General features: G+C 43.7%; 1 protein-coding gene across 13 annotated transcripts in view; it reads right to left on the reverse strand.

Moving 5' to 3' along the window:
* Window positions 1-15,774, reverse strand: part of gramd1ba (GRAM domain containing 1Ba) — a 134,161-nt gene that overhangs the window by 101,277 nt on the left and 17,110 nt on the right. For 4 of the 13 annotated variants that reach the window (XM_035432467.1, XM_035432476.1, XM_035432471.1 and 1 more), the window contains exon 1: window positions 12,279-12,673. The exons of 2 other annotated variants lie outside the window; for them this stretch is intronic. The gene's annotated coding sequence lies outside the window, so the exon portion shown is untranslated. Of the gene's footprint in view, window positions 1-12,278; window positions 12,676-15,774 lie in introns of those variants that run through there. 7 more of the 13 variants (XM_035432475.1, XM_035432474.1, XM_035432472.1 and 4 more) reach the window with 4 other exon arrangements.

Genomic DNA, 15,774 nt, shown 5'->3' on the forward strand with positions numbered 1-15,774 from the left:
TTAGCTTGTTCTTCAGAGCGGTCTCCTCCGGTAATCATGGGTATGACTGATTATAGAATTGGTTTCAGGAATTTTCCCGCATAATGAATTTCCACTAGTGTCGATTTGATATTGTAAACTGATTGGCAGCCAAAAAAAATTGGATGCACTAGGATAACAACCATCATGTATCCCTAAACAAATTATGTAATTTATTACACAGTTTTATGAAGTATATTAGAGTGAGTATATACACATCATAAAAGGCTATATTGTTATTAAATGTATTTGTAAACTGACAAAACATTTTTTTATCAAAAATTAAATCTCTAAAAATTATATTTAGCACACGAAGTGCCAGGGGCAAAGCCTTCAAAGACAGTACAGGAATTAGGAACATGACATTGAACCTCCTTGGACCTGAACCCCTGCACTAACATTTAAACACATGAACACTTTCAAACACGATGGGTGTCGCCAGGGATTCTGGGCCCCACAAAAAGATCTCACATTGGGCCCCACTGCCCCAGGTCACCCCCATCCCTGCACAATCACAGCACACTTTTTGAGGACCCCTTGAGAATCAAGACCCATACGGTGCCACAGGCTAGCAGTGTACTTTACCGCTCAGTATAGCCAGCTAATCTTCAGTTCATTCCATTTAACAATGTTAAAGCATACAGTATGTTCAAATATTCATTCACGCCAACCACTTACTTGAACATTGCGCTATTTGCTCGGCACTGATATTTCTGACACAGTCATTAAAAAAATAAGGTTGCCATGTCATGTTCACATCAGGCACCAATTTGTATACACGTTCAGACAATTGTCTTCCCGGCAATTTACAATGACACGGCAAATAAACAGGGTAATTACATGGAAATTACAGGGTAGAACAGATGAGCCACTGTTAATTTTATCATCATAGCTGCCAGCACAATAGAGACTCCTTTTGAATAATGGTGTCTGTACACCTCAAGCAGCTTTCTCAGAAAACCAAATATATTGAACTAAACTGATACAGTTTACAACTGAGTGATTAAGAGAAAGTTTTGGCTCAATTTACCTTCAACTTGATGTAGTTTCAGAATGAATGTAGGCTGTTTTGTTTAAAACAATGGGGCATGCCATATTGCCATATAAATGCATCTGCATGCATTATACATCATCTTTATTATCCTGAATAGGATATTTATTCCACAAGTGCAGCTCAGCCAGGCAATCCATTTGCTTGGCTAAAATGGCATGCTTTACACTAGCACGGCTAGCACACATGTTCGCCTGGCATGGATAGTACACACAGTAACTGCGTGGTTGGTTACCATGGCAGCAAGGAGTAGCCAAATCCCCGCCCCTCGCCCCCCGCCCCCCCCCCCCCCCCCCCCCCCAACATCTGCTCAGTTTGAATTATATTGCACCTGATACTCTTTGATACTCTTTACAAATGAATGACTGAAAAGTAAATTGAGGGCTACACAATGTTAAGTGGATAAGAAATCTTAATACCTCACTATATCATCTGAAGACATTTTCGTTCCTGTTGCAAAGGGCACACCATTAGAGAGATAACCTGTTATTTAATGAAACGCTATAATTCGATACTACCTCAGACCAGCTGCAATTGCGAATGCGGTAATCATTAAACATGAATAAGAGTCAGATAGGAGGCTCAGCTGAAGGCAATTTTTCTTCTTAGTCTTAAAAGGCCTGAATCCCAGAACTGTTGTCAGTCTGGATTGTATTACATTACACTGCAATTTGGCAAATGCTTTTATCCAGAGCATCAAACAGGAGTGGAGAACCTCAGCGAATAAAGCTGATAAATCTAATAATCAGAGTAAACATTTGTTACCTTTTCAGTGAAATTTAACTAATTATTTGATCCTTATATTTTATTTTATCTGAGTGCTCTGAGGAATTATTTAGGTCGGGTCCCTGTTTGGCTAAAGTTTTGCTATATGTGTGGCATTGTGTGAGACTTAGATATCAAACTAGAAGTGGTTTGCATCAGTAAAATGTCACCTAACACTGCATTACTCAGACAGAGTACTTTTCATATGGAAAGCACCTAAAACATAACACTCTTTTCCTCCCAGAAGACAGTTTAACAGGGAATTCCATGAAAATATGTTCAGCACAATACACTGCATTACAGTACATAACTGGCCTTTAGCTTTTCCTATACAGAGCAACATAAATAAAAATAAAAAGTCAAATTGTGTATTTATTTTTTTTATTTTTTACACACAATCCCTTGAAACAGCTGGATATACACCGAAGCGATTTAGGTTTAGTACCTCGCTGAAGGGTACAGCACAGCACCCCACCAGAGAATCCACCTCGGTTACAGTCCATTTGGCCTCGAGCGCCCCCCTGAGGCCGAACACGGACTTGAAACTGAAACTCACTGAAGCGTCTGTCTGTCGGTCCATGTCTGTGCAAGAAGCCAAAGCATTGCATAACTGCACAGTCAATCCTGCGCTGTCTGTAGACACAGATTCCTCTGCCACAGCTCTCCCGGCTGATGGTGTTCTGACAGGGAATCACACCCACAACCTGTGGGACACAAGCCCACTCACCAGACCATTATACTGCACCGGTACCAAAATAAGTATGGTGAAGAATCGAGTTTTTCTGTCAGACAAACTCTCATTCAAACTATTATTAAATTAGTTCACTATCCCATTCTTTACCCTTCACCAATTCTGCAGTTGAAATGAAATTAAAAAGAATGAAAACAAATCTGACCAAATAGACAACCTGTCAGATATTTCATTGTATTTACAAATTCTTCAAGCAAGAGAGTCGTTTACACCTAAAATGAACGTTGTGTTATCTCCATCTACTTCTTAATTTTATCTCAGATTACGGAAATAATTAAAACATTAAATCAATACTTGAACTGATTAAAGTAATAATGAGTGATATTATGAATGTGGCTGCTGTGACTTGTTACTGAAAGCTAAGGACAAAGTGCAGAGTTTATATAGACCAGAAGCTGAGGCGAATGGAACATCTCCTGTGTGAAGGAGGAGCGGGAGTCTTCCAATGAAAGTCTCAGATATCACCTGCCAGCATTCCTCAGAAAACTTTGATTATCCCACACAATGCAATACTATATGGCCTTCCCCTGCTAATCTACCCAGAGGGGCTATCCATCCGCCTAATCTCACGCACTTATTGCCTCGTTGTAATATTTGGAATTCTTTGGGCGCTTTTATTTTGACATGCATGTCAGAAAGAAGGGGGCGGAGCTCAGTCGCTCCGACACACAGGCAGTACCGTCGAAACGACTGCAGAGAGAACGTGGGCCATGGTCTCAAGGCAGGGCTGGAGAACTGTTCAAAAAAAATAAATACCACTGCAACTTCTAAAGCCCTGAAATCTCCATGCCGGGGGAAGGGGAAGGGATGGGGGTGGGGGCTGGGGGCAGCCAGAAACAGAAGGATAAAGAGGTAAAGCATTCTGGAATATTCAGCCAGTTGGTTTTGATCTTTTTATAGAGACCTTTGCTAAGTGTATTTGCCTGACACAAAGGCACAGTGACTTACACTTCCTTTGAAACAAGCCCAGCATTAATAAACACCATTGTTCTGACAGGAATAGGTTTATTTTCCTTCACATTTAGGCATTTAATGGAGGCTCAAACCAAGCGTACATTGTACAGGTCCATTTATGCAGCTGGAAATGCATTAAAGCAACTCAGGCTAAGTACCTAGCTCAAGGACACGACAGAAGTGCTGCTAATTAGGAACTGAACTTGCAACCTGCGAAATATATTAAGCTGTTGCCAGTACCACCGAACGCTCATCAGTAATGCTAATACGCGCTAATCAGCATAGTGTTGCAAGTGACATAAAATCAGTTAAACCATTCACAGAAAGAAAATGAAGTGATCACTTAAGAGGAAGCTTATAATTAGAATTTGAAACTGTAAATAAGCTTGTGGTGGGAAGGAAGAATGCTGTTCCCCACAGTATATGAGCTTTCACTTCTCTGTTTCAATAATTTTATCTATTTTTAATTTTTTCATATATAGTACATTTATAAATCTGGATATTTGCTGTCATGCAATCATGAAATCCTTAACCTACAGCCATGTTTGCAGGGACGCATTTTACAGTAGCGTAAAATGAGTTTCATGAGTACTGCCCCCCTAGTGGTACCATGCACTCTCTGCAACTGTCAGAACAGCATTAACTGTCTCACGCTGGAAACCCACCTCTTCATTTACAATACCAATTCTAAGCAAGTAAAAGAAAATTCTCAAGGCAAATATCTACTCTCCACACGATTAGTTCATTGAGGCTATCAGGGCAGGGTAAGCGACTTGCACATCACAATGCATATTTCAGCATTGCAGTGTGTAAAGTACTACTCAGTACTGCTATTTCCATAGTCTGACTGTACGCACTCACCCGTAAAAAACTAGCCTGTAACCTCTGGATAAAAGTGTAAGTGAAATGTAGGAACGCAAATGTAAACCAGAGGCACTGGGTATAACTTCAGCAGTGTTGTGACTCACCTCACTGTGTGTGAGTCACAGAGCGCGTGGGATAAAAACAGCCGCTAAAGATATAGGAGGTCAGAACGCAGCCTACACGCGCATGTGCACGCGTGCGACGAGAAGGGAAGAATCGATGGTGCTGAAGAAGAAAGCTTTCTGCAGCCCGCTGTGCTCAAAGAAAACGAAGCAGGCCAACGCGGACGGCGCAGAACAGCGCTCACGCCTCAGTCAGTTCAGCCATGCTACTTCAATTATTGATAGCGGACGGGCACAAAAATGAAATAAGCGTGTGTGTGTGTGTAGTGTGTAGTGTGTAGTGTGTGTGTGTGTGTGTGTGTGTGTGTGTGTGTGTGGTCGGTGAGGCAGAGTGACAAAAGATTAAAATAATTGGAAAAGTACAAAGAGCCAAAACCGTCAATTAAGATTACAAAAAAAAAGACACTTACAAAAAAATCCCAGACATCATTGCACTCCATCAGAGCTGCAGTGAAAAAAGCAGAGGCCATCAGGTGACTGATGACAACGGAGACTCGTTCATCAGACCTGCAGCTCCACTATAATTCAATGCACTAGCCTCCCAAACTAGCAGTTCAGACGCTTTGAAAAACGAGCTCACAGATGCCCGCTCTCACTGCAAATCACAGCAGCATCAAACTGAGCTGCCCTCCCCCGCACGTATACCCTTTCCAGGTGGAAGTCAGTTTTGAGAAGCGATTGCCTGTTTTCTCTGTAAATGCAATTCAGCATGCACTATGGGGGGAGGGGGGGGGGACGGGGGGACGTGCATGTGATGCCAATCCTAACGGCACCCCAGCTGCAGACTGCACCTGCAAAATTCTGGTGGCAAGTCTTGCACTGCTCTTCAACCCATCTCTCTCAACAGTGAACACAGGGTTAATGTAAAAAAAAAAAAAAAAAAAACAGCCAGGTGCGCAATCTTACAAATACTAAAATACAAGCAAAACCACACTTGCAAGTAGTCCACACATTACTGTACATAAATGGATATCTCATGTACATAAATTGATATCACTCTTCCGTGCTGTGGAAGTGTCCTTATAATCACCGAGATCAGATGTCCCCTGGCCCTGAAGGGCAGCAGGGTCTGTTGGATTTCTGCGGTGCTCAGCTATCAATTAATCACTGAAAAACGCTGATTATGAAGGTAACTCATCTCACCTTATCCAGGCGTCTTGGGCCTGACCTGGATGAGGACTTTGAAGGTGGAAAAAAAATAAACAGACCATGATGCTCTCCAGGACCAGGGTTTGAGAGTCTGGGTCTGCCATCTTAATGATTACACCTCTAACATCTCTTAACGGAGAGCAAGACAGGAGGCAGACGACTGCTCAAAGTCGCCTGCCAATGCACTACATTACAACAGCGCTTTATCTGCATACAGGCAATCTGGGCTAAAGCCACTTTTCTGTACACATACTGGAGATACATTAGTGTTATTGCACAGTGTGACGCTAATGGTAGTGTTTAACACAGGGCTTGTGCTAAGAGGCACGTACAGCTCCCAAAGGTTCCATATTCGCTGATTCATCTCATACATCAGTCAAACACCACCCTTGGTCCCATTTGCAGTGCTTTGCTGAATAAAATACCAAACGCGTGTTGCTATAATGCTACTGCCGCATCGCAATAATTTGCTAAACCACCAGTATTATACGGCATCAATGCAAATAGCACTCCCATTCAGCCATAGAGAAGCATTACTGTAGCAGCGGTGAAAGACAGACCTGCACTCCACTTGTTAGTGTGAAAGAGGGAGGTCGGTGACAGGGTCCGTTCCACTTAAGGCAGGACTGATTTGTGAAAGCCATCCCAAGCTCATCACACTTCTGGGCAGCCACTGTCGGAAATACAGTCATGAAACAGCCCCCTCTGTGTTTTGTCAAAGCCTCCTTATTTCAGTACTCTCAACAAGGGATGAAAAAGGTGGAAAAAATTGGAAAAAGCTGAAGGACGGTTGAAGAATTGCATACACCTGCACGAAAACAGAGAGCCAGCTGATGTCACTGCTTTCGAAGCGACGGCAAACAGCGTTTTTTTTGCAGGGAGAGTGGGGCTCGCAGGGAGTTTACTGACAACAGGCCGCTTCCTCCGTGTCCCCGTCTGGTTCACCAGAAAACTGTGACATTTAACAAAGCTTATGAATCTGCCTTTTAGATCTACCTGACGTTGCTTTCGGCACAGAAAGCTAACAGGACGCCGGTCACAAACAAAGGTCAGGCCATGCATAGATTAACCCTTCGAAAAGTTTTTTTTTTGGAATGTTTTCTTTTTCAGAATTCTAAGTCAGTGTTCTAGAACTCCATTGCTTTTAGTTGGCAGCATGGATTGTTACATCACCATTAGAATGTTGAGAATGTGCAATCTTAAAAAAAGATTAAGGGGTTCGGGAAAGAAGGTAAAACAGGACAGCAGTGAGCGAGAGGGTAAAAAAAGGCACACGAGTACGTGCAGGATGTGGAAAGGTGCCTGGTGTGTTCTGGACGTCGCGTTTCTTCCGAGCCCAACCGTGCACGCACGGTGACAAACGCGGCTCGGAGCTACCGTACCAGCCTCCAGACGGAACGCTGCCTTCTGTTCCCGAGATCAGCTGAGGGCTCGAATAATACAGCGCCCCCCTCAGGACCCTGGAAGCACGCCCCCGCGGACTCACTCACCTGCCCCCCCGGCCGGGGGTAAGAAAGGTGGTCGCACGCGCCAATTCAGACACCGGTCTGATTTCCTGATCCGATTTAAAACCGGCTCCTCCGAGCCAAAGTCCAGGAGGTCTAAATAGGCTAGCCGGTGGATTTGCTCAATATCGGTTGCCAAGATGAATGGACAGTTGCCTTTCCACTTGCCATGAACCCTACGGAAATTACTGTTGCATTTTTGTTTACAAATATAACATGAATGTCTAATTCTGACATACGTTACTGTTATACAGCATTAATGTCTATCATCATCCCTATTCTACTGAAAAAAGTCTGTCTAAACAAGTGTATTTGTTATGAGACTTAAAATCTGACATTTTTAAGGTTCTTTTTTCTCAAGAAGAAAACAGTAGCTCGTTTAAACTTTTTTCTTGACAAGTAAAATTCTTATTACCCACTGGCAAATCTTGAAATGAGTAAAACGGTCTCACTTAATTGATAATATGGTTGTCTCATTTAGCAAAAAGTAATAGAAATAAGATTTTAAAAGGCACTGTATGTAAATTTGGAGAATCAGTCAAGAGAGATCTAGATTTAGAAACAAACGGGATCGATAGGCAGGCTGGGAAGCCTTGCAGAGAGCTGTCCTGGTTGGAGGTAAGATTCAGGCATGGTGAAATTTTCAGTGGCTGATTTCAGAGCCTGGGGCAGTCAGAGAGACCGGATTTTTTTTCCTAGGGCTTATAATTTATTGATATCTGTCAGGACGTGAAGGAAATTTTACCAAAATACGGACAAAAGTGTTCTAAAACAAACTTGCAATCTGCACCTTTAAGTCTAAATGTAAGACAAAAAATACTTGTTAAGATGGTTCTCCTTTCTTTGCCCTTTTCAGTGTAGGCTTATGCTAAATCAGGCTTAAAGCTCCACTCTATGTTGGTCATAGCATTAAAAAAAGGTGTACCCCAAACTGGTGCAACTGGCCCTAGCTCAGCAGAGAGGATTGACGTAGTGCACACAGAGAGAGAGTTTAATCCTGATAATCGTAATCGAAAACGAGCACCCGACTTAAGGAAGAAACGAGACTACTCGCATCCAGCGGCGCTAGACATACCGATGCACTGATATCTGAACACACAGAGAGACTTAAGCCAGGCATCGGGAGGCTTAACTGCAGCACAGTGCTGAGTAAGAGAAGCTGCCGCCATCCTCCTCCTCTCACAGGCACGCCACCACTGCGACGAGCCCCCATTTATCAGCGTAGACGCCCTGGGAATCGAAGACGGCGTCTGCCTCGGGTCCGAGGAGAACAGCTGCACGGCCTGCGCTCGGCGCAGCTGCGTGTGCCCGGGCTCATTCAGAGCAGTGCATCATGGGACGGTCGCGTTAGAACTTTCGTTTTGCCGCGCCTTCTGCCGGGTACGACGGAATGCGGTGCAATTGAACGCAGAGGGGTGTATTTTTGCACCCCCCCAAATAAATTCAGTTGTTCTTACTCTATATATGTATACAGTCTGTCAAAACCTACCACTATTCCCTGATAGATTGCATCCTACATCTCTACATCTGGGCATACAGCAATTGGTTTCAGAGTAGTGATCTTACACTCCTACTGTGTGGTCAAGATGCCACTCTTGCCTGCTTCAGCAAGGGAGTAGGATGGACCACTCATTCAAAAAACAACTCTTATCAGTAGAAACAACGAACTCAAGTACCATAAGCAAATCTGTTCAGCAGTTCCAACAGAGCAATGCCTACTCCGAAAGCCCTTCTTTCACTACAGAAGTGCTTTCATAAAGAGGGGAGTCAGAATGGAGAGGCCAGCCCTGGCCTGTGATCCAAGCCGCACCTGAAATCTTCACAAAAAACTAGGGGAAACGCATCACAGCCTAAATCGTCCCCTCTGAGCGACTAAACTGACACTCGCTGACAGAGAGAAGTGATTGCTGAATGATAGATATGAGACAGGAATGTTTATGCTTGCCATTTTTCTGAAAAATACATTACAATATTGTCAGACATCTGGTGTTTACATTATGGCCTTAGAAATAGAGACAATGCAATTGAATAGGGAAAAAATGTTCAAGGTTCATATAGTATTACATTATTTCTAAGAATGTAGCCGGATGCCCCCCCACACACACACAAACATCAAAGGAAATGACCTTGGGGCAATTAAAAGTCGTGCTGATCTAATCTAAGCACACATCTAAGGCCCCCTGCTCCTACAGAGTTGTCTCAGAAGTGATAACAGAAGGCAAAGCTACTTATGGTGTCTCAGAGCCCAGATTGCCACTAGGATCATGTTCCATTTGATTCTGTGTTTGAATGCAATCTGTGACATTTAATTGAAATCACCGATTGAAAATCCCTATATAGATAATGGTGGCTGAAGCTGTACAGTTGAAATCTATATTTTAGAAGTAGTTCCAGTTTCAAGCGGAAACCAACATGGTGTAATTTGGTTGTGTCACAAAAAAAATCATTTTGGGATTACTACTGGCTGGATTTAACAATTAATTGTCTACAACTATCACCTCTGTCGTTAAAAGCAGGAGTAAATTTCCTTCTTCTGTTTCTGCTAAAACCATGAATCATTTTGTAATAACACCATGGTGCTTAGACCTGCTTTCAGCAACATAGGTTTACTGTAAATAATAAATAAATTTAGCTTGTTTCCGTTGCTCCTGTGGCATTAAACCTGGAAGAGGGTATTACTCTTGCAAGGTCTGCCTTATCGGTCTCTCTCTGTTCTGGTAATTTCACATTTAATTCTTGTTAATTCTTGTCTTTCTATTTTGTAAATTAGTAGTAGTGAACCTACATTCAATGAAGACTGTATTTCAATTCATTATTCTAACTGACACCTTATTTAATTTAAATATTTAGTCTTAAAACCTGATATAGGGTTTGTTTTGACTTGATTCCACCAGGTTATGGTAGACTGACTTATAAAAGTTGGTGATTTAATTGATAATTTTCATTAACAATTACTAAATTAAATCAGGCAAAATACACTTTATATGTAGGTTAAGTGAGGGGTTCTAGCACACAATACCACTTCAGTGTTCAGTATTCAGAGTGCTGAATATTTTAACAAGGGCTTTGACTGTTGGAACCGCTGGATTCGGAAAATGAATATTTTCAATGAATCCTCGCTAACCCGGACAACAGACATCATTTCGTTTAACCCCTTCCTAGAAAATAGACCCTGGCCTACCCCAGTGCACAACAGCATAATGACACCAGGAGACTAATATGAGACTCACTGGTGAGAGCAGGGTGAGGCTGTTCACTGTGGCCAATGGAAGTTCTCACACCCTGACGGCTCCTGCGAGCTCACGCTGTGATTGGTCTGACAGAGCAGGTGGGAGGGAATCTCCCGCTTTGTCACATGACTCGGTGCCAGATGGCCCATGTGTAAAAATAAGTATCTCTTTCCTCTCTTTGGCAAGATAACCGATTCATAGCTCTCTTTTTAATCGCTTCAACTTGCTTCTCCCCTCTCTCCTTCCCTCCCTCCCTTCCTCTCTTCGTATTCCTAATTAAGAAGAACAATCTCTGGAACAGTGTGAGCGCCTGGCAAGAGTGGCACAGAAAATAATGACCCACTTTTCTCTTTCTTCTTCGTGGGTAACATGAATGACAGAAATACGAAATGTAATGTGCACATTTTTGGGCCGCATAAGCATTGCGGTACGATACGATAACAGAATGTTTCACTCTTACTCCCGTTTCAGTTTTTCAATAATTAATCAGTTTATATAATTAAAGTCATTTTTTAAAGAGTGTCTCACGACGACCCATTCATTATTTCGGTAAGTCGTTTAATGGAGTTCTACATGCTTCAGGAATTGCAATAAAACTGCCTTCCACTCAACCCCATGTTTAAAATTTAACATGCAAAAGCATTCTCAATATTATGCCGTAACGCGACATAAATATTAATGTGCGAAATTATTACATTAACGTGAACAAAAGCAAAGTTATTTTCTGACTCCCCAGGCGGTTACAGTCAGTTAGTTCCGCTTCTGTCTTGTTGTCAAGTTTATGATAATTTATTTTTAATTCCATTCTGCCGCGGGGGGGGGGGGGGGGGGGGGGGGGGGGGGGGGGCGCTCTGAAACACTAAATCGCAGTGGGGAGACCGGGCTGTGGAGCTATTTGTGAATTTGGGGATAGCTGGTCCTGCGGTAACCAGGCTCCCGACATCACCGTTCCCTCCCCCGTGACCCGATTCTCGGCCGCGGTACTGTACGTTGGCGCCTCCCTGGTCACGCGCGTGCGAGACGGACCCACGGAGAGCGTCCGCCGCGCCGCTTCGACGCGTGAGCCGCCGACACCTCTCAGCTCAGCTCCCGACGGAGCGCAGAAGACGGAGGAACGCGCGAGGTCCCGTGACCGTGCTCGCTTTGGGAAGCGCACACCACGTCACCACACGGGCACGTTCGAGCGCCTCTGGGAATTCACGTGGGCCGGTTCTCTCCCTCTGAAAGCCATACTGTCCTGAGTGGAATGCTACAGCATTCCTTTAAGGTGTGAGATCACAAATGTGTGATGAGAATGTGCTAAACTGAACATTCTAATGCTGATGTAACAGTCAATACTGTAAATTGAAAGCAGAGTTCTAGAACACTGACTTGGAATTTTGAAAGAAATAGTCCTGCAAACCCACTCAAAGGGTTAAGGGGACGGTGCAGAACTCGCACGACACCTCCTGAATCCACGGACCCTGAGCGCACTGTTCACCAGCTACTCCACTGGCATCGTAGAATCTTACTCTGACTGGAATTAAGTTCATTCACATTTCCTCACAAATACTCACTCTGGAAAAAGGAAGCTGAACTGACTGAAACCCCATGACATCAGTGCACATGCTGTTTATCACAACACTATCAACACGATTCAATAAATGTGGTCATTACTAATTTTGATACATCAATACCTGCTACCACTAGCCTACGCTGCACAATAGTTCTCTCAGTGATAATGGGAATATTTTTCATCATCTTTCATTCCACTCCACACTTACATACACACATAGCACACACACACAGGCATACACACACAACATAACACACCAGTACACGGTTGGTACAGTAAATGAAACACACAAAAATGTAAAAAGCAGACATTACCTTGATTGGTGCAGTTAGAGAGAGAGAGAGAGAGAGCGCTTCTGCAAGTGCGACTCAGTGAGGTATGCACGGCACCGCAGCTGAGGCTGAGTAACAGCAGCACTTCCCCTGCCTCGCGTAAAGTATCACGCCAGCAGCCCTGGCTCCGTCTCTATTCACATCCTCCTCTTCCTCCTCCTCCTCCTCCTCCTCCTCGCTGCGCTCCCCCCACGCCGCGGCGCACAGCAGTCTCCAGCGCTCGGAGAAGGGAATCCTCGGATTAGATCCCACTCAGCTCCGCACGAGGAGGACGGACGAGTGCCTCTCTCTCGCGCTCAAGAAGTGTGCAGTCATTTCACTCGCTCGCTCATTCCATCTCTCACCCTCTCTCTCTCATCTATTTTTGCTCTTTCCTCCTTGCTTCTCTCCCCCATCTCTTTCTCCCCCCTGCTTCCTCTATCTCTCAGTCCCCTGCTTCTCTCTCTCTCTCTCTCTCTAAACTCTGCTAGACTTCTGGCTGGCTATATCTTCCCCATTGATTACTTCATCCCCCGTGGTCTTTGACGGGATGACAGATTGACGGCTACCTCGTGGAGGGGCGCCTCTTTAAAAACCTCCTCTTGCGTGAAAAATGTGCCGGAGCTGACAGCTTGCACCTGATGAGATTGGCGTGCCGTTTTTCAAATTTTCAAATAAACACGCAAACACGTGACACTCTGGCGAAACTGTAAAGGGAGCATTTTCGCAAAAGATCGCTCTGGAATAAGCTCGCGTTTGCCGCTCACCGGGCGAATGCGCTGTTCTTAATGTGCTAACGCGGAGGCTTTAATTAGCTCATTGTTTTGACAGCGAGTTTTTTAACGGGCTGTCCTAAGTATTGCGGTTCAGGTGGAATAACATACCCCGCGCGCGGTATGAAACACATTTACAGCGCTGCACGTGATGCCAGCGGGACGACCGTCAAGCAGAACCCGCTGCGTGGTGATTACCGCTTGCGGGGTATGGTAAAAAAAAAAAAAAAAAAAAAGAAGAAAGAAAAAAAAAAAAAAAAACCCTGTCGGAGCCAGTAGCGCTGGAGCTGTGCATTTTATAATGTCACATCACCATGGCCTTCAGAAAAAAAAAAAAAGGATGAACAGGCACCCCTGGCGGAAGTATCATTAGTATGCAGTCCCTGACATACAGATGGGCCAGATGGAGACAGAATAAAACAACCGGGGACAGGTATGCAATATGTGCAGGTGTGCAACGACGGGCACTAGAATACAACGCAATGAGGCTCACAGAGGCGATGGACCCCGTAATGCGTCGAGCTACAATGAGGTGTCAATCACTCACTCGACTGACCAATCGAAAGACTGTACTGCCCACAAAAAAAGCACAGCAGACTGTAAAAAGAATTGTACTGCAATGTATTAAATATTAAGTGTGGATACGTTTGTTTCAGGCAAGCAGCTACACTACACTCATTCCTCATGCAAACAGCTGCATCCGTGAGGAGGTAGCTTGGGTCGTTCAACGCTGCCTCTTCACACTTTGTCAGGTTCGTTCAGGATAATGTCGTACTCTCCAGAATATCCCCACTGCACGCAGCGTTCAGAACCTGAGCTCCTTAAACCTGTGCCGTAATTCCAGCCAGAGGCTAGCAAGACAGAAGCCCTGCAGGTTCGAGACATGGACCAGATTCTATCAAATGTTATATTTTTCCAGAAGAACACAAAATGAATCTGCAGAACTGTGATAGTAGAGCGAGAGCGAGAGAGAGAGAGAGAGAGAGAGAGAGAACACTTGCATTTATTCTGATGTCAAAGTCAGGGTCAGAGCCAAATTTTGACTCAATCCAGGCCACCATTAGCTACTGGAAATTGAGAGTGACAGTGACACAGAGAGAGAGAAATTAGGAAGGACACTCTCCCTCCCTCCCTCTCTCTCTCTTTCTCTCACCACGTGCCTTCTCGAGAGACAGGAAAACTCATTTTCTTTGATGCATTATCATCACTGCACCCATTTGGGCCTTGCACGATGACGTGTAATTAATCACTCCTCGTTTGGAGAGAATCCGCGCCGGGATAGAAATTGCCAGTGCGGGCACCCGGAGAAACATCATCGAGCGCAGGAGGTACATCATTTCCATACACGACGCAGCTAATTGCGACCGTGCGATTTCCGTGAGAAACGGCGAGTTCTAGAATCACACGCGATTAAAATTAAAATCTATTGTGGGAACGGATGCCGGAAAAAAGAAAAAGGTCTGCGGTGATTTTTTTTCTTTTTTTTTTTACAGCGATTATTGCGCAGAATCACTCACAGAAACCTTTAAGGCTTGCGTCATGTTATCGGTCCTCAAATGTACGTCATTCACAGCTGTCTAATGCATTAGGTTATTCCCCCCTATATGCAGTCATGCAGTACGCAGCCTACAGAATAAACATAAAAATAGATTTGAAAAACAAACACAACTCGTGAGTTTAAATGACAGATGCACATTTCACTGCATGGTAAATGATGCAAAGTTGGCAAAAAACCGCCTTGTAATTAAAATATATTGGACCAGAATCGAGAATGAGGTTATATTTTAATGTCTATATTATGTGCCATCTTCCTTGCAAGATTCTGTTTTGTGAAAGAATGTCATTGGCAACCATAAACTGTGAGGAAACTGTCACAATAAATTAAATAATAATAAAATGAGTCATTATTAAATCAATGCAAGGTGACATAATTCAGCTTCAGAATCAAAATCATGATACGTAGAAAAGGATAGAAATGAATGAATTCTCAGAAACCAGACATCACTGAAGTCATACTGCATACTGCAGTATTGCATTGGTTCGTTTTCAGTTTCAGCTGGAGGGCAGTTATTTACAAACTGTCAAAAGCTCTTTGATGTCAAAATCCTCCAGCATTTAAACCAGCATGAAGACTAAGTGTCAGTCAGGATTTAAGGACCCAAGGTTTTTTTTCAGAGTGCAAAATACGGGCCTGATGTGTTCGACTGCACGGAAGAATATGTAGTTTGCCTCTGGGGTTCACTGTCAATGTTTATAGTGGGTGAGAGGAAAGCAAATTGCCACATTACTCCTGGGTTAACCTCCATTTACTGGGAAGAGCTGCTGGCTCAGAAAACAAAAGCCTCACTCTTGATTGGCTGAGCAAGGGAGGACATTTACATCTCCTGGAGCAGCAGCTCCTCAATCTGACCAATTACGTACACAGAAATCAAATTTCACGGTTTAAACGGTTGTTCAAAAAAAAAAAACATGGCTGGTGGGACCAACGGCTCAGAACTCGGGAGGAAACTCTTCCAGCAATCCAGCATATCTGAAAACTACAAAAAGGCTCAGGAAGTACATGGGTACCGTAGTTGTGGTGCTGATGATCACCTGATTATTTATTTTCTAATTAGAATTGTTTTACTAATTTGTGTTTCATTGCACTCTTTGACACTGTCACCAATGGGTAGTTCAAATGTCCTTTAAATGTCTTAGTCTGTGTAATACACACATTGAACATGTTC

This window comes from Anguilla anguilla, chromosome 9, assembly GCF_013347855.1.
Source record: "Anguilla anguilla isolate fAngAng1 chromosome 9, fAngAng1.pri, whole genome shotgun sequence".
Taxonomy (NCBI): Eukaryota; Metazoa; Chordata; class Actinopteri; order Anguilliformes; family Anguillidae; genus Anguilla; species Anguilla anguilla.